The 26,175-nt window shown below is 40.5% G+C and overlaps 1 pseudogene; it reads right to left on the bottom strand.

Moving 5' to 3' along the window:
• Window positions 1-4,153: 4,153 nt before the first annotated feature.
• LOC101438281 (nucleophosmin pseudogene) overlaps window positions 4,154-26,175 on the bottom strand; it is a 45,007-nt pseudogene continuing 22,985 nt past the window's right edge.

The following is a 26,175-nucleotide window of genomic DNA, read 5'->3' as shown; positions in this document are numbered from 1 at the left end:
GACAGCCAGAAAACCAGGGATGTGACACCATCAGTTTTTAAAGGCTAAATGGGGCTGAGTTCCATAAATGAAGGACTGAGGACAATATTAGCATTGTTTGTAAAAGAAGAGTCACCTTTAGGACTGACCAGCTTACAGAAGGATTTAAAGATAAGATTATTGATTTTGGTCTCTTTCTAGCTAGTGTCAGAGATTGACAGTTTGAATTGCGAACCTTTAGGGGCTGACCTAACTCCACTAAAACCAACGATCTTCCAAAACACACCTTTGCCAATCCTGTTTCCAAATGGCTGCATTATATCATTCACAAGTTCTAATGTCTAGACCCATTATTCCCAACACTGAAGGGCCTTGATGTTAGAAGAGATGGAAATGTCACCTCTGGGTTCTAAAACAAGGCACAAGAATGGAACAAGAAATAACAGAAACCAGAGAGACTATTGTTGCGGAAGCAGAGAGATTCAGTGATCCTATATGGAAGACCAGGACTCAATAATATTCTTGGGAAGGAAAATTTATTAACAACCGGCTGGGCTCAGCGACTCCTGTTCAAATCCTGAGCTCCAAAGAGGATCTTTGGGTTCCTTTTATACAGAGGATATAGGAGTAGGGAGTCAAACGATGCTTATATGCAAAAGGACTTTTTGTTAGTTTCTTAGAGTTTCAAGTTTTTTATCTGAGTATCAGATAGGTATTGAATTAACACATACTCTCTGGGTAAGTTTGAATTAACACATATCTTCCACATTCCAGGTAAGCTTGAATCAACACATTTAACTTACAGACACAGCCCAGGTTATTTATGAAGAAACACACAGCCTCCCCACACAGCCCATATCACTATGAGAACCAGAAGGACATCGGAAGTCCTAGATGAGTGTATCAGAACCACCTGGGGAGCTTTCTAGCCCCCACCCCATCCCCTGCTGAATCAGAATTCCCTGGGGTAGGTCTATTTAAAAAGTGTCCAAGGTTGAAGCTTATGTGCAACCAAGGTGAGAACACTTGTGCTATCCTAACACTCATGTTAGAGAGGAGGAAAATGAGGCTCAGAGAGGGCAATCACCCACCAATTTACTCTTGGGGTAGGCCCAGGTCTTTTAAGTCACCATCCAGTGCTCTACTGAGAGGAGATGGCCCTTCCAGGGCACCAGGTGTCACATATATGTTATCACCCCTTACCACTTAAAATTTGGTTTCTGGCAGTCTTCTTGAATGATACTGTGGATCTTCTATGCAGTTCTTTGTCTTCTCTGGTTACCTAAATAGGAAAAAAAAACATTTTATCAATAAGTATTCTTAAGAAAAATAGCAGTTGTGTCATCTAGACTCACTCATAAGGATCATTTCTAAGCATTTCATGATAATAATCATCCTTACTATACCTACAACCCGATATGTGATTCTTGGTAGATTGTCAAACCAGCTCCGTCCCTAAGCAGCTCACTACTCTGCCCTTGCCTCAGAGGCACACTCTCTCCTAGGGGTTAGAAAAACTGGAATTCCATACCTTTAAGGAGCAATTTTTGTATTAAACATTCCTAATACATTCATATATTATATAAATATTCAAATTTTCTTATTCAAAATTTTATTTGTTGTTATATTTTTTGAGGGAGTCATGAGTGGTCAAAATCTCCCCTGAACTCCCTCATCTTGTGTTCGATTAGTTTCTTCCTTCTCCCACCCACAAAGAAAAACAAAGGAGAAAAAAATTTAGGAGAAAATTAACAAGATTAAATCCAGCCAAGCCATCGAAAATTTCTGTTCTTAAAGGCACACATAACCTACTTCCTTTCTCAACCAGCTCAGGTAATAGGGAAGCAAAAACCAAGTGGGTTTCTCCTTTATGTTCAATGGTAAATCTAACAACAACACAAGGGAAAATAAAGAGAAAAAGGGGGAAGAAAGAGGAAAGTCTGACTAAGACTCATAACTACGGAGAAAGTGCTCCAGTCCTGCTCCACCCTGGCCCTACACTGTTGCCTGAGGCAGGACGTTCCACAGGAAGGAAGGGCTGCTTTCTACAAGCCAGAGTGAGGAAAATCCCAGCATGAGTTTCTCCAGCCTCATGGGAGACAGCCAACTCCCACTAGGCCTTCCTCATACCAAAAGGGGAGAAGTAAACTCCTTCCTTACAAAGATTTGAGTATGTCTTCCAAAACAATATCCTTTTGTTTTGTTTATGGGTTTGTTTGTTTGTTTGCTTTGGTTTATTGGTTTTACTTTATTATAATAATGAGCTTATTTCACATGTATATTTTGTTACCCCACCATTTCCATTCATCTGACCACTGCTACTACTATGCCCTATCATAACATTCCATACATACTTAAAACCAAGCAAAGGGTGGAGTTCCATCTTCAAAAACTAAACAGGCATTTTGGACAACACATTCTTGGCAAAGGAAACTGGACAACATTTATCAGACGAGGTAGGAAAAGTTCTCACTCTGCATTATGAAAAGGACAGCCAGATATCAGCTGTTACAGAAATGAAATAAGACAGAAAATTTTTTTTTTCCTTGCTCTTTTTTTTTTTCCTTTTTTTTTTTATTGACTTTGTAATAATATTACATTAAAAATATATATGTGAGGTCCCATTCAACCCCACCCCCCCACCCCCCCTTTCCCCCCCCAACAACACTCGTTCCCATCATCATGACACATCCATTGGATTTGGTAAGTACATCTTTGGGCACCTCTGCACCTCATAGACAATGGTCCACATCATGGCCCATACTCTCCTCCATTCCATCCAGTGGGCCCTGTGAGGATCCACGATGTCCGGTGATCACCCCCGAGGCGCCATCCAGGGCAGCTCCACGTCCCAAATACGCCCCCACCTCTCATCTCTTCCTGCCCTTCCCCATACCCATCGTCCACCATGTCCACTTTTCCCAATCCAATGCCACCTCTTCTATGTGGACATTGGATTGGTTGTGTCCATTGCACCTCTATGTCAAGAGGAGGCTCAGATTCCACATGGATGCTGGCTGCCATCCTCCCATTTTCAGTTGTAATCACTCTAGGCTCCATGGTGTGGTGATTGTCCTTCTTCAACTCCATCTTAGCTGAGTGTGGTAAGTCCAATAAATCAGATTGTAGGTGCTGGAGTCTGTTGAGGCTCAGGACCTGGCTATCACATTATCAGTCCAGAGATTCAAATCCCCTAACTATATCTTAAACCCCAACGTTAAATGCACCTCCAGCAGATTAGTATGAAAGTCTTATGAAGGGAGATCCCATCTGAGTCCAGATTCATCACACATAAACACCATTTCCAGAGAGGGGCCATCTGCCCTGGTAGTAAACCCCATCGGCCATGACCATAACTCTCATGGGTCTCTTTAGCCTTCATAGGAACCAATATCTGGGGGTTGTATCTGCTTTATCTGTCTCTCTGACTCTGCTCAGTTGTGCATGAGGGCAATCCTTCTGCCAGCCTCCAGACTCTTTTTTAGAAACTCGTAGCCATATAAACTCATTTCTCCTTTCCATTTCCCCCTTACTTTAGGTCAAACAGCATTTTAAAGTCATGTTGTTTTATGTAGACATGGATATTCTGCTGATCCGCATTGAACCTTCCATATAAGGTCCTTTTCCAGTTGCATCATCAGTTGGTATTTGATAGTGGTCCCTCGTTGCCAGGGAGGCTCATCCCCGGGTGTCATGTCCCACGCTGGAGGGAAGGCATTGCATTTACATGCTGAGTTTGGCTTCGAGACTGGCCACATTTGAGTAACATGAAGGCTGACAGGAGGAAATTCCCAGGCACAATGTTGCTCTAGGCCTTGTTCTTATTTTAGGTTTATCAGCTCACAAGCATAGTCATTAGCATCAGGGGCTCACTGTTGAACCCTCACTCCCTCCCGGTCCCCGCCGCTGTACCTGGGAGACTATCGCTGCTCCCCTAGGGACCACGACAGAGCACCACTGGCCAGGAACCCAGTACCCCCCCTGCTGGGTTTTTAATTGTTGCCACTATGAGTATATCCAATCATTACCATGCACCCTGGACATATGTTCTGTACAGCTCCCTGCCAGCCATATATCACCTGTCATTGGTATCCCATACCAGTATCCCTCCAAGGACAGAAAATTTTAACAAACTGTTGAAACTATAATTTTTTTAAAGAGATTTCCTCAACTGTCAGAGATCTTGAATAGCCTACTGGTCAGTAATCTGGAAGGAGTTCTTCACATATTTGATGAATTTGGCTTCCACTTTGGGAAGAGAATCGCCTTTTTCTATACTTGCTTGCATTTTTGCTTTAAAGTTTTCTATAGAACTAGGCCCTTCCAGTGGTTTAGGAATTTTTTTCCTGTTTTTGGAAGGAATCTTGACCTTTTGATTTTGGTGTTGATGGTTTTGAGTCTTTTCCATTCTGGTTTGACTTGCATGCATTTTTGGCTTGAGATTCTCTGACAGATTTCTTAACTGGAGATTTTTCTTCCATTTCCTCATCATCAAAATCGTTATCATAACTGTCATCAAGGTGGAACCTTGCTACCATTTCCAGGGGCAGATCTCTTTCCAGATGTGCTTAAGTTTTTCACGTCATCCTCCTCTTCATCTTCTGATTCTGCATTTTCCTCTACATTTACTATATGCTGTCCACTAATATGCACAGGCCCAGAACTACACTGCAACCGTAAGATAGGTGACGTTATTTCAAAGCTCCCAAGGGAAACTGCTGGCTGGACAGACATTTTCAAAATTGCCAGTGTTACTTTAATTGGACTGCTTTCATAATTCATTTCCTCTGCTTCAACAATGTGCAATTCATCCTTCGTTCCAGACCCTAAACTAACTGTTCTTAAAGATAACTGTTGTTCAGGAAGCGGATGTGACTCAACTGATAGAGGGTCCGCCTACCATATAGGAGGTCCAGGGTTCAGTATCCAGGGCCTGCTGGCCCATGCGCAAGGAGTGCTGTGCCACACAAGGGTGACCCCCACATAAGGGTGCCCCACGAACAAGGAGTGCGCCCTGCAAGGAGAGCCACCCCGTGCAAAAAAAAGACAGTGCCCAAGAGTGGCACCGCACACATGGAGAGCTCATACAGCAAGATGATGCTACAAAAAGAGACACAGATTCCCAGTGCCACCTGACAGGAATGCAAGCAGACACAGAAGAACACACACTGAATAGACACAGAATACAAACATTGGGGGGGGGGATAAATAAATCTTTTTTAAAAAAAGATAACTGATGCTCATTTTCATCATTATCCACCTTAAAGTAATAATCTTTGTCAGCCTTTAGTTTACAAGTGAAAAGATAGTTTTGGATCTCAGGGGGCTCATGTCCATGTCTATCAGATCTTCCACGGGGTAGTGGCACTCACTCAGATGGGAGAGAAGGCAGACTGAGATAGGCAACCACTGTTCCAAAGAACAGTCACACAGGACACAATCACTCCAGGGACTGTTTTGTTTTAAAACAAAACACATTCAAATTCAATTGAATTTAAAAGTTTGTCTAATACAAAATTATTCAATCACATTTTAAAAAGTTATTCATATATATAGTATATAAAACGCATTCTAATTTTTTTTTAACTCCCTAAACTAGGGAATCACTAAAGCAAATCAACTTCAGGAAAAAGCCCTGTTAAAGAAAGCTTCCCCTCAGGAAATGCAGTGTTTTGGAGACAACTTAGAGTTTTGATCTGTCTCCATGAGAGTCATATTAATACATAACTAAGATATCTATGCAGTTAATATCAGTAGCCCCAAGGAAGCCCACTGCAGCTTGGCTCCTCCAATGTTCTAGAAATGAGTGAGAGGTGAACTTGTAACTCTATAACACAATACAAACCACACATATATTCCTAGCGGGAGTATCACCTAGTATAGCCATTTGGGAAGCCAAGCAGGCTGTGTTGGCCAAAGCATTACTTGTACATCCACTTTTATCCAGCAATGCCTCTTTTAAGATTCAAACTTACAGAAATATTCACATAACTCACAAAGATAGTTGTTCAAATACAGCCTTAACATTATGTGTGGCAGCAAAATGATGAAAACAATCAAAATGCCCATCAAGAAAGGAATGATTAAAAAACTTATGTTAAGTATCCATAACATGGAATACCAGGCAGATGTTAAAAAAAATAAGATTTAGAAATAGTAACATGGAAAGATGATCATGCCATGCTATTCTGGTACACAAAAGTTGTTGAGCATTAATTAAAGCAGTGGTTCTCAACTGTCCCAGGGAGCATTTGGTAATACTGTGACATACTTTCGGGGGTCTGCTACTGGCCTCTATGAAATGAAGGCCAGGGATGCTGCTAAACACCCTACAATGCATAGGACATCCCCCCAACAACACAGAATCATCTAGCCCCAAATTCCAATAGTGTTGATATTGAATACTCTTTTTTTTTTCCAAATTCTACTCAATTTATTCATTTTTTAAAGAATATTACATTCAAAAAATATGAGGTCCCCATTCACCCCTAACACCCCCACCCCACCACTCCCCCCACAGTAACACTCTCCCCCGTCATCATGACACATCCACTGCATCTGGTGAGTACATCTCTGGGCATTGCTACACCCCATGGCCTGTGGCCCACACCATAGCCCACACTCTCCCATGTTCCATCCAGTGGGCCATGGGAGGACATACAATGTCCGGCAATTGTCCCTGGAGCACCACCCACAACAACTCCAAGTCCCGAAAAAGCCTCCACATCTCATCTCTTCCTCCTATTCCCCACACCCAGCAGCCACCATGGCCACTTTTTCCATACCAATGCCACATTTTCTCGATTATTAACCACAATAGTTCATGAATAGGATATCATTAAGTCCACTCTAATCCTTACTGTATTCCTCCTTCCTGTGGACCTTGGCTTGGTTGTGTCCATTCCACATCTATGTCAAGAGGGGGCTTAGATTCCACATGGATACTGGATACAATCCTCCTGCTTTCAGTTGTAGGCACTCTAGGCTCCATGGTGTGGTGCTTGACATTCTTCAACTCCATGTTAGCTGAGTGGGTAAGTCCAATAAATCAGAGTGTAGGGGCTGAAGTCTGTTGAGCCTCAGGGCCAGGCTATCATATTGTCAGTCTAGAGATTCAAATCCCCTAGATATATCTTAAACCCCAGCACCAACTATAATTCCAGTAAAGTAGCATGAAAGGCTTGTGAAAAGAGATCCCATCTGAGTCCAGCTCCATCACACAGAAACACCAGCTCCAAAAAAGGGCCAACTGACATGGCAGTGAACCCATTTGCCATAACCATAGAACCTGTGGGTCTCTTTAGCCCTCAAAAGGACCAATACCTGGGGTTGTATCTACTTTATCTGTCTCTGAGACTCTGCTCAGGTGTGCATAAGGGCAATCCTTCTGATGACCTCCAGACTTTTTTTTAGAGACTCATAGCCATATGAACTCATTTATCCTTTCCATTTCCCCCTTACTTTAGGTCAAACAGCATTTTTAACTCCTGTTATTATATGTAGACAGGGATATTCTGCTGGTCTGCGTTGAACCTTTAATTCAAGGTCATTTTCTAGTTACGTCATCAGCTGGTACTTGGTAGTGATCCCTCGGTGCCAGGGAGGCTCATCCCTGGGTGTCATGTCCCACGTTGGGGGGAAGGCATTGCATTTACATGCTGAGTTTGGCTTCAAGACTGGCCACATTTGAGTAACACAGAGGCTGTCAGGAGGGAACTCTTAGGCACAGTGCTGCTCTAGGCCTTTGAAAACTCTTAATATAAAGGATAATCATATGTTTGAAAAACAAAAAAGCCAAAGGGGCACATGTATAAAAATGTACATTTGTAAATGTATAGACAAATATCTAAAAGGATGTATTGTTAAAAGTGGTACCTTGAAGAAATATATGGGCAGATTTTCATTTTTACTTTATAACCCTACTCATACCACCATCTTTTATAATTGATTTTTAAAAAATGGGTAGTTTTAAATAACAAAAGTATATTTTAATATGAAAGAAAACAAAATACATTACAGGTCTTTTATATAATATACTTTATCAAAGCTACCTTTATTGGAAAACAATCCCCTTTTTGATAGCGGTGGTATAAAAATCTTAGATATACTATGGATTGATTTGGAAGTGGTAAAATTCTTAAAATCCACCTTTAAGAAGAGGAGAATGAAAAACTAGAAGAAAAGAAATAAGGCTAACTGTCCCACTTTATAGCACCTGAAAGGAACAGTTTTATGAATTAGTCTGAAGGCTTTTTATCTGCTGAGTCAAAAAGATCCACTTAGGCACCAACCTAGGAAGAATGGTATTTAGAGGGGACTGGAAATTTGCTGGCAGAATCATGCAGGATAACTGTCCTACAACTTAACTGTGATTTTTGTTTGTTTAATAATACAATATGAAGTGGAAAACCCAAAGCCATTCCATTGTTGCACAATCTTTAAAATAAAAATCCTAACATTGAATACAAATTAACAGCTTTCTTCATTAAAATTATGGCTATCTACAGTCTCTTTTAAAAGAATTCAAAAACTTTTACACATATTGAAATAATTTGGAGATTCCATCATTGTAATAGATATCAAATAGTCTTATTTTATATAGAGAGTAGGGGTAAAGACCTGTGAAGAGACCTGTCAAAGTTGGATCCAGGATGCTGAAGGTTGAAAGAAGTCCTAGAGGGAAGGAAGAATACCAGTTAAACAGCATCTTTGCTGCTATCAGTTTTCTCTCTCCTCACTTTCAACATTTATTCCCTGCCTTGAGACCTGGATACCCAGAGAAGGTACCAGGTCACCCATTTCTTATTCCCAAGATGGTTTTAATTGAACATATGAAGGAAGCCAGGTTATTAGCGACATCCTCCATGGTTGACTGGACTGTGTGCTTCTTGAGTCAGGGACTTTGTATTTCATCTCAGTCACCTCCGCCCTGGCACAGACTGGGAGACCAACAGGCATCTCTGAAATAAATGGGCATTAATTCCCCATTAAAGGATGTATCCTTCTTGTCATTTCACTGAGATTTTTAGTTCTTTCCATAAACAAAGAAAACGGTAATAAAACAATGGGCCTCCAAGATAGAGATCCATTTCCACAGTGCTAGAAATTTGTCAGGATATCAAATAGGACACAGTTCCAAAGAAATGGGGATAGTTTCCAAAAAAGTGTTTGAAGGCAAAGTCCTACCTCTAATAACAGGGAGGTAAGAAGGCTGTCTCAGGAAGCACCCACAGATGCTGAAAAAGAGTGTGGTGTGATGTGTTCATTACATTTTCTTAAAGTAATGGGGAGAGGAAAGAAATCCCACAATTGGTCTCAAGTGTTGACAATTCCATCCCTAAAGAAACTCTCTCTTTGCAGAGGAGGCCTCTAAAACAGGCTTTTTGTTCATCTAATTGAACACAAACGTGTTCTCCTGGGCTAAAGATGATAGCCTAACACTCTTAATTAAATTATGAGTCTGAATATTTCCGTAACAGAGTAAGTGCAAGGACCTGGTCATTAGAGCATTAGGACCCATATTTGACCAACATTCCAGTTATGACAGCACCCATCCTCTCGTGCCTGAAAGCAGGAGAATTGTATCCAGCATCCATGTGGAATCTAAGCCCCCTCTCGATATAGATGTGGAGTGGACACAACCATTCTAAGGTCCACAGGATGGAGAAATAGAGTATGGATTAGAGTAGACTTACGGATATTCTATTCATGAATTATTGTGATTAGTAATCGAAGAAAATGTGGCATTGGTGTGGAGAAAGTGGCCATGGTGGCTGCTGGGGGTAGGGAATGGGAGGAAGAGATGTGATGTGGGGGCATTTTCGGGGGCTGGAGTTGTCCTAGGTGGTGCTGCAGGGACAGTTACTGGACATTGTATGTCCTCCCATGGCCCACTGGGTAGAATGTGGGAGAGTGTGGGCTACAGGGTGTGGACCATTGACCATGAGGTGCAGCAGTGCTCAGAGATGTATTCACCAAGTGCAATGAATGTCTCATGATGATGGAGGAGGTTGTTGTTATGGGGGGAGGAGTGGGGTAGGGGGGGTTGGTATATGGGGACCTCATATTTTTTTAACTTAACATTAAAAAAATAAATAAAGACAAAAAAAATAAAAAAAGAAGAGAGGCAGGCAATAGTTCTGGCAGAAGAAAAAAAAAATTAAAACAATAAGACATTTGGGGGAAAAAAAAAGGCCAAGAAATATTTGATGATTCCCACAGACAGCAGCACCTGTTTCGGTTTGTTTAGTATAAACACCCAACCTAGTAATCCTCAGCCACCCATCTTTTCATTCAGAAGGGCTTAAAGCATTGCTGTCTTTAATTGCATACATGAGTGCTCTTGTTTAGGGAATGCACAATCAACCCAAAAGCTCTTTCACAAACCTTTATAACAACTTCTTAGTCTTCATAATTCTAAGGATAGTAGCCTTCTTAACTCAATTTAGCACAAGGATCCTAAGGGTTGAGTTTATTACATCTCTAATCAAGCTAAAAATAAATCAGAAATTAACTAGAAGTGACCTGAGTATTACTGTCATTAAACATGACTCCTGGTTATCCCCAAACTGTATAAAAAACCTGGTTCCTCCTCCTAGATTTCAGTAAGATCAAGTAGCATGAAGACAGTGCTGGGCCTGGGAGATTAAAAGCACAGTTTGAGCTGTGAATAAGCAGGGGGATGGGTGCTCAACAGAAGAGGCTCTCTGTAAATATAAACAGTCTGTGAAGGTTCCTGTCCAACACATCAGCCTCAGCTAACCTCATGATGTATTTCCTTGGCCAGATTCTAGTGTCAAGGGTAACGCCTCCATCATCTCTGTAAACCAGTTGTTTTTCTTGGACTAAAATGGGGTTTGTGTCTTTCTTTTCTCTTTCTAAAGAGCAATGACCAGACTCATCAGATTCAGGAAATTAGATTTGCTCAAAGTCCAAAACAGCAACTGGCTAAATGTGCTAAGCGTTCTCCTTGCTTCAGGTCAAGAACGGTAGGTCTGTGAAATATATATAATCTTCATTCCCAGACAATTCATTTAGCTGTCAAGGACACAGGGGTTTTTACAATTTCTGCTTATCTGATTTCTGGATTGGCTAAGAAGGGCCACTAAGGAACCAAAGGGTTCATCCAAACCAGCTCTGCTCCTATCTTTATACTATATAACACTATCACAATTATTTTTTTATTAAGCTTTCATCTGTATAACAACAACAACAAAAGAGCACAATGGTTCTTGGGTTTCACCCTCATTGTAGATGATCTTTATTCTTCTAGGGATCTATTTTAAAAAACTTAATCCAACCAGAACCATGTGATGGAATAAGTCATAATTAATTGAAAAATGGTTTCCAAGGAAAAGACAAACGTAGTATCAAATTCATTTCTTTTTAAAAATGCAACAGTGGGAAGACTCAAGTTTCTGCATTAAGCATTTGAAAACATATTACTCCAGAAGTTCACCGCCAATCATTTTCAATAGAAAAACCTTTTAGTCCTCAAAGAGACAAGTCTCTAGACTTTACACCATTCATGGATGGGCTGCTTCACATGAAGGATGTGGTTTTCACTAAACATTAAAGTTTCTTTCCAAATGTGCATATAGGATCATCAGAATTCCTAGGAGGCCGATTTGGCATTGAGCGTCTTCTAAATGATTACATGTGAAGTAGGTCAATCTTGCTCTCAAGGGACAGCTGGAGAACGGCAAGTGTTTAGAAGCAACTGTGCAGAAAACAAAGCATGCAGTTGTGATCCTCTCCACTGGGTTTTTCTTAAAATGGTATCTCTGAACTCTGTGTATGAATTCTGGGGTCACTGGGCATATAAGTCTGTTGCCAGGAAGAGATAATTACATGCACCAAGGAAACTAAGAAGCAGCAATCATGCCTACAAGGTCAGATGGTGTCTCAGTGACTGTTGCACTAGACTCATGAAGAACAACCTAACGAGGGTATTCACAGCAGCCCTACTGGTGATGGTGAAAGATTGGAAAACATTTATCAGTCCAGCAATGGAGAGATTGGTTAAATACATTTTGGTACACGTAACAAGATTGTTATATCTATGAGCTTCTGTCAAAGGATCTACAAGACATACTGCAAGGAAGAGCTAGGCATAGATTAGTGTTTTGTATGCTATCACTTGTATGAAAAAGAGGGGGATATACCCACTCATAATTTAAATATGCACAGACTATCTCCAAAAGCATTTTCAAGAGACTAGTAGTGGTGCTATATCTGGGCAAAGGACATGGGAAGATGTGAAGGAAACGTACTTTTCACTATATACTTTCTGGGACCATTTGAATTTTTAAAAATTTAATCATTCCTTTGCTCAAAAAATAATTACTGATAAATTGAGGCATACAGAGAATAAAAGACTTTGCCTAGAGTCCCATGGTTAGTAAGAAGACAATTCGAATTTGAACCAAGGCAACCACAGCACCTGGTTTCCTAATTCTTGGCTTGACTCCTGTGGTCACATTTGCAGCAGTGATGAGCCAAAACTTACCTCAGTGACTCTTCTTTCTCTAGGGCTGGGATGTGAAACAGCTGGTCATAACCTTTCCCATAGATAATGGGCAATCTGAATGTTCCACACTGAATCATCCACTTTATCTAACAAGCCACGAGGAAAAAGAGATACCATAGAAATTACACACAAATCAGTTCTTTGCCACGTCCAGAATGGTCCTAGAGAAGCACTACAGGGGGCACTTAGTGGATTGCCTTCCTCGTGGGAGCCAAGGGATCATTAGATCATCCTGTGGAAGGATGCAATTCCATAGGCATCAAAAGCTTTGCTAGGGAGTGGCTTGGGACCAGGGAAAGCACAACAGTATATCCATTTCTCTACTGCTGTGGTGAAAAACAGGGTGCACTGTCCTTGAGATTTCCAAAAGAAAACTAGCAAGTGCAAAAGGCATTCCTCAGATGGCATGGGACTGTCATATTTCTGATTAACTGTTACATTTCAAAGTTAATCGATACAGTGATATTCAGGAAATCTCCATCATTCTCTGCTGAATAGATGGACACTTGAAACCTCAAAGTATGTTAGAGACATATTTTGTTGCCCAAAATAAAATTCAACAACTACTTTAAGTAAATCATTTGTTTTGTTTCCCAATTTATAATCACCTCTCTTCACAATAAAATTAAGAAATAGTGCTTTTCTAAAGAAAGCATGTTATATTATAATTTGCCCCATTGAATAGATTAAATCTTCTTCTTTGAACTTTTTGAAAGTTTACCTTTTAGCTAAATAAGACTTTATGGGATACACCCAGAGTAACCACTGATTTTGCAAGAAAATCTTATGCTTATAATATGCAGTGGCATAATTCCTTGCTTTTCTCTGTATGTGTAGAACAGCCTCTGATTCGGATACTGCCCTCTATTTATATCTTTGTTCTCTGCTCAATGGTTTCTTGTAGCTTCTGAAGTGTGATGTTAAGCTCAGCTCTCTTGTTACAATTGGCCGTAAAGAAAGACAGAAATGTACAAAGCATAACCCCTTCACATTTGTGTAGTTGTTTTAGGGTAAGACCAATATGATATGTTTTTTTATTCTACTTCCAATTAGTTGCTCTACCATAGAAAATCCACTTAACCATTTAAATCTTCTATGAATGAAAGTTTATACCTTTTTTAAAAATTTATTTTAATTTTTTGAATTTTATACATTCAAAAGTAGAGTGAAAGAAATAGAGTATAGAATGAAGCTTGCCAACCAAAATTGGCTGAGTTCTGATGCAACTCCCAATGCCTTCTTTCCATTCCTCTATCACAAGTCCATTCCAAGGGTTCTACACAGTCCCAACTTAAATTCTGTATCATAAGTTCACTTTGTTGATGTCCAATGCACAATTTAGAAATTTTGGTGCTAGAAATTATTTAGAATAGAACATGCCCTATTTTACATATGAGGAAACTAAGCCTCAAAGAGGCCAAACAATTCATTCAAGGTAAAACAGCTAGTTAGTGGCAAAGCTGGAGTCTGAATCCAACCAGTTTGATTCCAGAGGCTTCATGTTTATCCTGTATTCACTGCCACTTCCCCCCCGAAATACTCATATTTTCCATAATTATAACTGGTGTGTGTAAATGATATTGTGTTCTGTTTCCTGCCACGCATTATTTCAAATATATCCATGGAATCTGCATGGCAGCATTTTAAATAACAATGTAGCATTCTATTGGATTAATATGCCACAGTATATTAAGGTTAAATATTTCAAAAAACAATGTTACCTATCTAACTGTTAAATAGGTTACCTAACCTATCTATTTGTTAAAAATTGATTTAATTCCTATTATAATATTATGCCTTGCTTGTCATATTCTCGAGTTTCTACAATGGAATCTCTTTTTTAATCTAGCGATCACATTTTCTTACATTTGATAACATGGCTTTGTAATGTATAAAGGCACTAATTTTCTTTTCACATATAATATATCAGGGGAAATAGCCAGTTAGGGACCAGTCATGGCATCCAATAACCATAGTTAGTAATTCCAACACAATCACCATAAATCCTACTCAGCTGAGTAGGTTTCTTCAGAAGGACTGAAATCTTAACCCTTTAAAAGGCTGTTCCCATGATTCCCAGGGATGAGCATCCCTGGCACTGAGGAATTACTACCAATCACTAACTGGTGCTGCAACTACAAAGAGACCTTGAATAAAAGGGTCAACTCAGACCAGCAGAATATCTCAGCCTACATGTAGGACCATGTGTTAAAAACTGCTTTTTGACCTTGAATAAAAGGGGGAAATGGCAAAGAGAAATGAGTTTATATGGCTGAGTCTTCAAAAAAGAGTCGGGAGGTCATCAGAGAGGTCGTGCTTACGCACGCCTCAGCAGGGTCCCGGAGACAGCCAAAGTAGATACAACCCCAAGTATTGGTTCTCCTGAAGGCTACAGAGACCCACAGGTTCTATGTTATGGCAGATGGTTCTGGAGTTCAGTGCTGTGTCAGTGGGCTCTACTTTGGAATTTGTGCTCCTGAGTGTGATGGAGTTGGACTCAGATGTGACCTCCTACACATGCCTCTTCTGACACTTTTACTGAATCTGTGGTTGGCGCTACGGTTGGTATATGCTCAGGAGACTTGAATCTCTGGACTGTCCATGTGCCAGCTGGGCCCTGAGCATCAGCAGAGTTGCAACTCCTACTCTCTGGTTTGTTGGACTTACCCAGGTCAGCCAACAGGGAGGTGAAGATGGTCAACCACCACACCAGGGAACTAAGAGTGCCTACAAATGCAAGCAGGAGAACTGCATCCATCATCCATGGGGAATCTAAGCCCCCTCTTGATTCAGAGGTGGAGTAGACATCACCATCCCAGGGTTCACAGGATGAATAAAACATGGATTAGAGTGGACTTAATGGTATTCTACTATAGAACTATTGTGACTAGTGATGGAAGAAATTGTATCATTGATGTGGAGAAAGTGGCAATGGTAGTTGCTGAGGGCAGAGAGAGGGAAGAAGAGATGTGATGTGGGGGCATTTTGGGGACTTGGAGTTGCCCTAAATGATATTACAGGGACAGATGCTAGACATTATATATCCTGCCAGAACCCACTGAATGTACTGGGGGAGAGTGTAAACTGTAATGTAAACTATTATCTATGTGGTGCAGCAGTGCCCCAAAATGTATTCACCAGATGCAATGAATGTGCCACAATGATGAAAGAGGTTGTTGATGTGGAAGGTGTGTGTGTGTGGGGGGCGGTATATGGGAAACACTTATAATTTTTAATGTACCATTTTTTGTGATCTATGTATCATCAAAATTACAATGAAAAATAATAGGGGATGGGGGGAAACGGACTTTGGCCCAGTGGTTAGGGCGTCCGTCTACCACATGGGAGGTCCGTGGTTCAAGCCCCGGGCCTCCTTGACCCGTGTGGAGCTGGCCCAAGCGCAGTGCTGATGCGCACAAGGAGTGCCGTGCTACACAGGGCTGTCCCCCGCGTAGGGGAGCCCCACGCGCAAGGAGTGCACCCATAAGGAGAGCCGCCCAGGGCGAAGGAGGGAGCAGCCTGCCGAGGAATGGCGCCGCCCACACTTCCCGTGCTGCTGACGACAACAGAAGCGGACAAAGAAACAAGACGCAGCAAAAAGACACAGAAAACAGACAACCGGGGGAGGGGAGAGGAATTAAATAAAAATAAAAATAAATCTAAAAAAAAAAAAAAAATAGGGGATGGGGAGTGGGGTATATGACAACCTCTTATGTTTTTAATGTAATGTTTTTATGTTTTGTGTGATCTATCAACTTCAAAAAAAAAAGATAATTAAAAAATTAAATTAAATTAAATTAAAAAGGCTGTTCTAGGAGAGTAGATGCAGCTTAAGTGGTTGAGAGCCTGCTTCTCATGTAAGAGGTCCTAGGTTCAAACCCTCTACTTCCTAAGAACAAAAACAAACAAACAAACAAAACCCAGATATGGAATAGACTTTTTTTTAGGTGGTACCTGGAACTGAAGCCAGGACCTCATACGTGGGGAGCAGATGTTCAAACACTGAGCTACATCCACTCCCCAGTAAGTTGTGTTTTTTGTTTGTTTTTTTCCTTAAGAGAGTGACCAGAGGTCACCGGCTGGTTTCCCTTGACTGGAAGGAGCACTTTCCCCTTTCCCAAATGTACTAAACAACTTATATCACTTTCTATCTGTGCAGGGAACAGAGCAAAGTTAGAGAGCCCTGTCTCATAGAACCTGGCGAGCCTCCTCTCTCCCTTGCAACTGACACTCAGTCCTGGTTGCCAGGCACTTGTTTACTTTAGAGACAGAACACTCCACAGGTCAATTATGGCTCACAGGACACTGACATCAGGAGGTAGAAGGACTGTTCCCTCTGGAGCCATGGAGGGCCTATTGACAGCCACCAAAGTGTCTTCCCTGCTGGTTCTAGTACAGCTGTGCAGTGCTCTGCTGCTGTTTACTGAATGCCTGAGACAACTCCCAGGTCTCTCTGTGTTTTCCTAGGAGACCCTGATAACGTACTGGTATGGTTGTTTTTATACTAAAAAGCTGGCATACTGCACTAAAGGAAAGAGCACTAGTCAAAAGTGTTTCTTCCTGCATCCATAAAGCCCAGGAGAAGATTAGCCTGAATATACCAGCCTACAAAGCCCTTGAGCCAGCTGGGGTCAAGGTCAGTCCTCTGACCTTATAGGCTTTGTGTTTGGCAGCACTGAATAAACATTTAAACAGCTCTTCACTTGAGGATACAGAAGATCTTCTTGAAAAAGAACAGAAAAGTGAGGCCCCTAATTCTTCATCTCGTAAAACAATGATGGTTCACCTTCAAGGACAGATAAGGTCACTCCAAGATGCAGCAGAACCTTTCCAATTCCACATGAGTAATGCAAAAAAAAATCTTAAAAGCATCTTAGAAAAATGTAGACCATCTTCAGAAAGAAATAAGGGATCCTATGAAGGAAAACACTCGTCTACAGGAAAGTGTACAAGTACTTGCCCAAAACACTGCAGGATGGAAGGAAAACGTGTATAAACTGAAGGAACAGATAAAAATGCTTGAATAGATAAAAACACTGCAATGCAAGACTGAACCAGGATGGGAAGGATAAAGACACTGAGATAAAATCTCTAACTGAAACTAAGCTGAAGATAATAAATTTGCCTGGTATCTTTAGAGAAGATTTCATGGATGATGACAATCAGAAAATGGTAATAACAAGTCTATCAGTTATCAATTGATTTAAACAAACTCATTGATGTGGTAAACTTCCATGTTTCCTCCAAAAGGCTTGAAGGAGAAAAAAAGACATTCAAGAGCATGTGTGAAGAAACTCAAGTAAAAGCCATACTTGCAGTGTAAATAGAATGTCTCCAAAATGAGCCAACATATTTGCTGTCTGAAAATTCACAGCTGAAAAGTGAGATACAGAAGCCTCACATGAAACGTCAAATACTATCTGTGGCCCAGCAAAAACATGTAATGCAACTTCAGGAAAATTCAATTGAGGAGGAAAGATATCGCTCAGAAATAGAGAAGAGACTTCACAAAAGTGCACAGAAACGTGAACTTCACTTATCAGAAGCACAACCTCTACAAGATGATGGCTGAGGACCTGGGCAAAGAATTAGAAAGAGTCACTTCTCTCTTCTGCAACCAGATTATCTTCTATGAGAAGAAAATTCAAGAAAGGGGGCTGGCAGCACATTCAACTGAGAGGAAGTTCAATGAGCTAAGGAAGGAAAATGATTACAACAGAGAAATGTTGGCAAAGTAGAGTTGAAGGCCCAGTTGATCCACTTGGCCCTTATGCCCTTGCTGTTCCACTCACAACCTCAGAGGCCTGAAGGTTTAATTGTGCTTTTACAACGGCAGACTGCTGAAAATCCACAACTACAATAAGACATCTGCCTGGTTTTTTCTCTTTAAGAACACTTTTGATTGTTCTCCTTTTAATTCCTGTCATTTAGTTAATACTTGATTTGAAGTTCTTATTGAACTTTGATATCAGTATAATTTCTCAGGTTCTATTTTATAAATATAGATATGTTTATATAATTGTTATGAATACATATTTTCACTTCATTGAACCCTCTAGAAGTATATACCTTAATTATTGTATTTTAATTGAAAAAAAGTCTAGCATTAGTTTTAAGATAGTCTTAGGCATTTAAACATTTTTATATTTTATGCCGAAACAAGTATAAAAGCAACCACAAGCAAAATAAATGGTATTTCCTACACATCAGAACTGTACAGTATAATCCAAAGATCTCTCTGTGAACATTTTCTTGACATCTACTTCAACATATGGGGTTTGATTTTTAAGACACATCTGAAACATCACCAGTGAAATGGCAAAGATCACCAACACAAGTTTGCCTTGATTTGTTTTGATACATCATATGTTCTTTCATGAATAGGAAGAGTCAATTTCTCTGAACAGGCCCTATCATGCAGTGATACTTCTACAGAAGATTTGAAGCAAGGCTGCCATTTGGTATGAAAAAGTTTCATACCTGAGGAGATGAGCTGTGAAGAATATCAGATTACCCAGGAAAACATTTAAACTGTTTGGCTGCCTGCCTAGAGAATGTATTTCTGCTCCCCACTCTATAAGAAACACTCCCCCACGCAGAATGGAAGCTTACTGTTAGCCAATCAGAACATTTCCTCACTTGCTTCCATATTTGCCCTATATGAGCTTCCCCCTTCCACCCCCTTGGTGGAGCACCCTTCTACTTTCTGAATGGGAAGCTGTCCAATTCATGAATCACTCAATAAAGCTGTGAGATCCTAAATTGCACGAGAAGTTTTTCTTTATCAGTTTTGATGATGAGGACAGGACGTAGTGATGGCTCTCAAGACAGTGAGAAAGACAGGCAAATGTGCCATGAACCCTTTGAGTTCTCTGTCCTCTTTACCATCCCCAAGGGTTGTGGGTCAGTACCTTTCAGATTCTAGCTCTGTTTATGTTTGAGCTTCGGATCTCACTAGCTTTTAATCCAAAGGTTAGCAGGTCATTCTTGTTGATGAGAATGCTCAAATTTTGAATGCACTGTCCCTAACCTTTTTTTTTTTTTTTTTAAGATTTATTCATTTATTTGCCCCCCTCTCCCCCACTGTCTGCTCTCTTTGTCTATTCGCTGTGTCCGCTTGTATTCTCATCAGGTGGCACTGGGGATCTGTGTCTCTCTTGGTTGCATCATCTTGCTGCATCAGCTCTCCGTGTGTGACTCCTGGGTGGGCTACAGTTTTGCACAGGTTAGCTCTCCTGGCACAGGGGCCACTCCTTGCACGGGGGCACCCTTACACAGGGGCATCCCTGCATAAGCCAGCACTCCCTGCACACAGCAGCACTGTGCATGGACCAACTCACTACCCAAGCCAGGAGGCCCTGGGTATTGAATACTTGGACCTCCTAAATGGTAGGCAGATGTTCTATCTGTTGAGCCACATCCACTTCCCTGTCCCTAGCTTTTTAATTCAGACCTTTTTCACTCACTACTGCTGCTTTCTTTGTCCTATGCTCAAAGCTAAAAGTGCTTTGTCCAAATACTGTAACATGGGATTGTATAAGATAGTAAAACTTCATGTAAAACACGAATACGGGTGATATTACATATATAAGACTGTTTTTACAAAATATAAATACAAATGTACTACAAAGAAGGAAAAAGAATAGCAACTATGTACAGCAGGAGAAGCATAGAGACATTGAGAAGTGATCTTTTAAAATTATTATTATTTATCATCAATGGAATAATGAAATGCTCTAAGAATGACTGAGGTGATGAATACACAATTATGTGATTATACTGAATACCATGATTGTACACTTTGGATGTACTTATGCTTTATTAATATGTATCAATAAAATTGATTAGTTAAAAAAAATGAGATACCACTATAAACCTATTCGAATGGTTAAAATCCAAAACACTGAAAGCACAAAATGCTGGTATATCTTGGAGAGATGTGAGCAACAACTGCTTTCATTCATTGCTCGTGAGAATTTAAAATGGTACAGCCATTTTGTTTGTGTGTGTGTGTATGTGTATTCATTTATTTCTCCTTACCCCTTAGTTGTTTGCACTTGCTATGTCTGTTTCTCTTCCTTGTGTTTTTGGGAGGCACCAGAAACTGAACCCGGGACCTCAACTGTGGGAGGGAGGCACCAAATCGCTTGAGCCACCTCCACTCCCTGCTTTGTGGTGTCTCTCACTGTGTTTCCTTCCATGTGTTTCTTTTCACATCACCTTGTTGCATCAGCTTGCCACACCTGCCTGTTCCATCAGCTCACTGTCTTGCTCATCCTCTTTTTTCAGGGGTCACCAGGAACCTCCACTTCCTGATTTTGTTGTATCTCTCATTATGGTTTTCTTCTTGAGTCTCTTGTTGCGTCGTCTTGTTGCATCAGCTTGCTGTGCCTGCCCATCACAGCAGTTCCCATCTTCTTTAAGAGGCATTGGGAACCAAACCAGAGACGTCCCATGTGGTAGGCGGGAGCTCAATTGCTTGAGCCACATCCGCTTCCTGATACAGCCATTTTGGAAGACAATTTTGCAGTTTCTTACAGAGCAATATATAAATTTACTGTATGACACAGTAATTGTACTCCTAGGTATTTACCTAAACAATTTGAAAACTTAGGTCCACATGAAAGCTTGCATACAAATTCTTATAGTGCTTTATTCATAATTTCCAAAAATTGGAAGCAGCCAAGTTGTCCTTCAATAGGTTAATTGCTACACAAACTGTGGTACATCCACACAATGGAGTATTATTCAGCAATAAAAAGAAAATGAGTTATCAAGCCACAAAAAGACGTGGGAACCTACAATACATGTTGCTAAGTGAAAAAAGCCACTCTATGAACACTACAGATTGTATGATTCTAACTATATGACACCTGAAAAGGCAAAACCATAGAGACTGTAAGAAGATCAGTAATTTCCAGGGGTTCAGGGGCAGGGTAGGGATGAAAAAATGAAGCACGACTGATTTTTGGGGGGCAGTGAAACTATTCTATACAGGAATGGCAGGAATAACTGGTACACGGCATTATTAATTGCCAAAACCCATAAAATTGTACAACACAAAGCTTGAAGCTTAAGGAAATGAACAACTTTCATTACTAATACTGCATCAATATTGGTTCATCAGTTGTAGCAACATACGACATTAATGTAAGATGTTGATAATAGGGGAAACTGAATGGCAAGTAGAGGGTATTTGGGAACTCTCTGAACAATTACTCATTTTTCTGTAAATCTACAACTGTTTTAAAAATAAAGTCTGTTAATTTTTTTTAAAAATGCCTTGTCTAGGTTAATGGGTCAATCTTATAGACAAATAGGCTCAAATTTTGAGTCTGAGTCCCTGGTCTTTGGTTCACCCTGCAGTTTTATTTTTGCTACTGTTGGCTTCTTTGTTCTGGGCACAGGGCAGTAAGTGAAATGATAAAAGACAATAACCTGAAGTTCTAAAAACTCTGGCACTTTGGCAATTACATGTGCAAAAATTATGGGACTAGAAGCTGTGCCTACCTAACCCAATAGCAAAATCTCACTAAAGACAATCTGGAGTTGCAATAGTGAATCTAGGGAATGTTCCATATAGACAAATTTACTCAACTCAGAGATTGCACGTGAGAAACAGGGCTCCTATATTAGGTCAAATGGGATGCCAATTTCAATTGGTACTCAGATTCTACTGAGAAATTGCAAGGTTCTAAAATAGCATATAGGGAAACGGACTTTGGCCCAGTGGTTAGGGCGTCCGTCTACCACATGGGAGGTCCGCGGTTCAAGCCCCGGGCCTCCTTGACCCGGGTGGAGCTGGCCCATGCACAGTGCTGATGTGCGCAAGGAGTGCCGTGCTACACAGGGGTGTCCCCCGCGTAGGGGAGCCCCACCCGCAAGGAGTGCACCCATAAGGAGAGCCGCCCAGCGCGAAGGAGGGAGCAGCCTGCCGAGGAATGGCGCCGCCCACACTTCCCGTACAGCTGACGACAACAGAAGCGGACAAAGAAACAAGACGCAGCAAAAAGACACAGAAAACAGACAACCAGGGGAGGGGAATTAAATAAATAAATAAATAAATAAATACTCCATGCAAATAGTAACTAAAAGAGAGCTGTGTAGATAAATTAATTTTAGACAAAATAGAGTTTAAGTCCAAAACTGTTACAAGGGACAAAGAAGATTATACATTGATGAAAGAGTCACTTCATCAAGAAGATATAATAATTATATACAAAGATGCAGCAACCAAAGGTAGCCCAGAATATATGAAGCAAACATTGACAGCAATGGAGGGAGAAAAAAGAAGGTTCTACATTAATAGTAGAAGACTTCAACACATCACTTCCAAAAATGGATAGACTATCTAGACAGACAATAAAATAAGCAAATAGAGGACTTGAAACACACTATAAACCAACTGGATCTAACAGATATACAGAGCACTTCATAAAACAACAACAGAATACACATTCTCAAGTACACATGGATCTTTCTCCAGGATACACCATATGTTTAGTCACAAAACAAGTCTCAATTAATTTAAAAAGATCAAAATCATGCAAAATATCTTCTCTGACACAATGAATGAAGTTAGAAATCATAATAGGAAGAAATGGAAAATTCACAAATATGTGAACAATAAAGAATGGTTAAACAACCAGTAGATCAAAGAAGAAATCATAAGGGAAATCAAAAATTCTTAGAGATGAATGAAAAAAAACCACTACTTGTCAAAACTTAGGGATATAGCAAAGGTAGTCTCAGAGAGATATTTATACCAGTAAGTTTAAAAAAATCAGAAAGATCTCAAATTAATAAACTAATTTTACATCTTGAAGAACTAGAAAAAGAAGAGCAAAATAACCAGAAATTTGTAGAAGGAAAGAAATAATAAAGATGAGCATGGAGAGAAATGAAATAGAGAATACAAAAACAAATGGAGGGAAGCAGATGTGGCTCAACCAGTTGGGCACCCGCATACCACCTGGGAGGTCCCAAGTTTGAGTCCTGGTCTGTCCTAAAGAAAATGAGCAGAAGCCATGTCCTCTGCAATGACCTAAATGCCATATCTGCCACAAATGAGCTAGATGTCACACCCACTGCAAACCAGCTTGATGCCAAAACGAGCAGATGCCACAAGATAGCAGATACTGAAGCCCACAGGGAGCAGATGTGGCTCAGGCCAATGGGCAATTACCTCCCATGTAGGAGGTCCCAGTTTGGTTCCCAATGCTTCCTGGAGAAGGCAAGCAAATAAAGAACAGACAGACAAGAGAACCATCAGGAGGGATAAATATAAATAAATAAATAAATAAATAAATAAATAAATAAATAAATAAATGTCACCTTTGGGTTCTAAGACAAGGGTTAAGGGTGGAACAACAGGGAAGCGGACTTGGCCCAGTGGATAGGGCATCCGTCTACCACATGGGAGGTCTGCAGTTCAAACCCCGGGCCTCCTTGACCCGTGTGGAGCTGGCCCATGCGCAGTGCTGATGCACGCAAGGAGTGCCGTGCCATGCAGGGGTGTCCCTGTGTAGGGGAGCCCCACACGCAAGGAGTGCACCCGGTAAGGAGAGCCGCCCAGCACAAAAGAAAGTACCGCCTGCCCAGGAATGGCGCCGCAACACACAGAGAGCTGACACAACAAGATGACACAACAAAAAGAAACACAGATTCCCGTGCCACTGACAACAACAGAAGCGGACAAAGAAGAACACGCAGCGAATAGACTCAGAGAACAAACAAGTGGGATGGGGTGGGGGAGAGAAATAAATAAGTACATCTTTAAAAAAAAAAGAGTGGAAGAAGAAACAGAAAATACAGAGACTATTGGAACCAGAAGGACCTCAAAAGTCTTAAACAAGAGTATCAAACCACCTGGGAGCTCAACTGTCTAGCCTTCACCCTATCCTCATCTGAATCAGAATTCCCTGGGGTAGGGTCTGTTTAAAATTCTCCAAGGTTCAAGCTTATGTGCAGCCAAGGTCAGAACAATTATGCTGGCCTAACACTCATGTTAGAGAGGAGGAAAATGAGTCTCAGAGGGGGCAATCACCTATCCAATTTACTCTTGGGGTAGTCCCAGTTCTCCTGAGTCTCCAACCAGTGCTCTACTGAGAGAATACTTCCCCTTCCAGTGCACCAGGTGTCACACACATGTTATCACCCCTTACCACTTACAATTTAGTTTCTGGCAGTCTTCGTGAATGACACAGTGGATTCTTTTATCCAAAGCTGTGTCTTCTCTGGTTATCTAAATACATTTAAAAAAAAAAAAAAACCAGCTTATAAATAAGTTTTCTTAAGAAAAACAGCAGTTGTGTCATCTGGACTCAAGTCTTTAGGATTGCTTCTAAGGATTACATGATAATAATCATCCTTCTTATACCAACAGCCCAGTTTTGGATTCTTGGTGATTATCAAACCAGCTGTCTCTCAGCAGCTCACTACTCTGTACTTGGCTCAGAGGCACACTCTCTTAGGCACTAGAAAAACTGGAACTCCATAGTTTTAGGGAACAATCTGCTCATTAAAAATTCATAATATATTCATATGTGATATAAATATTCAAATTTTTTATTCATTAAAATGTTCTTATTTGTTATATTTTTTTAGGGAGTCACAAGTGATCAAAATTTCCCCTGGTCTCCTTCCTCTTTTGTTCCATTAGTTTCTTCAATCTCTCAACCACAAAAAAAAAAAAACAAAAGAGAAAAATCTGTAAGAAAAAGTTAACAAGAAAGTAAATCCAGCCTATCCATCAAAACTTTCTGTTCTTAAAGGAAAACATAAGCTACTTCCTTTCTCAACCAGCTCAGGTAAGAGGGAGGTAAAAACTAAGGAGTTTCTCCTTCATGTTCAATGGTAAATCTAACGACAACAACGAAAAAGGAAAATAAAGAGGAAAAGGGGAAAAAAAGAAGGAAGTCTGACTAAGATTCATAATTCATGGAGAAAGTGTTCCAGTGCTGGTGCATCCTGGCCCTAGACTGTTGCCTGAGGCAGGATGTCCACAAGAAGGGCTGCATTCTACAAGCCAGAGAGAGGAAAACCCCAGCATGAGTTTCTCCAGTCTCAAGGGAGATAGTCAACTTCCACCAGGCCTTCCGCATTCCAGAAGATGAGAACAGCATTCCTTCCATACAGAGATTTGAATATGACTTTCAAAATACTATCATTTCGTTTTGTTTTCAGAAAAAAAATACATTCAAATTCAAATTTGGATTTTAAGTTTTTCTAATAGAAATTTATTCACTCACATAGAAAAAAGTTATTTATAGTATCTAAAACACATTCTAATTTTTTTTAACTTCCTAAACTAGGGAATCACTAAAGCAAATCAACTTTAGGGAAAAATCCTGTTAAAAAAGGCTTCCCCTCAGGAAACGCAGTGACTTCAGGGACACCTTAGATTTTTTATCTTTCTTCACGAAAATCATGCATAACTGAGGTATATCCACTGATATTGATAGCAGAGACCAGTGGTGCCAAGGAAGCCCGTTTTGGCTTGGTTCCCGCAATGTTCTAGAAATGAGTGAGGAGTAAAATTTTAACTCTATAAACACAACACAAACAACACATATATTCCTGGTGGGGGTGTCACCTGGTACAGCCTTTTGGGAGGCCAAACAGGATGTGTTGACCAAAATATTGCATGTACATACCCTTTTTTCCAG

The sequence above is a fragment of the Dasypus novemcinctus genome, chromosome 6, assembly GCF_030445035.2.
Source record: "Dasypus novemcinctus isolate mDasNov1 chromosome 6, mDasNov1.1.hap2, whole genome shotgun sequence".
NCBI lineage: Eukaryota > Metazoa > Chordata > Mammalia > Cingulata > Dasypodidae > Dasypus > Dasypus novemcinctus.
Note: the sequence above shows the minus strand (reverse complement) of the source record. Positions and strands in the feature narration are given on the sequence as shown.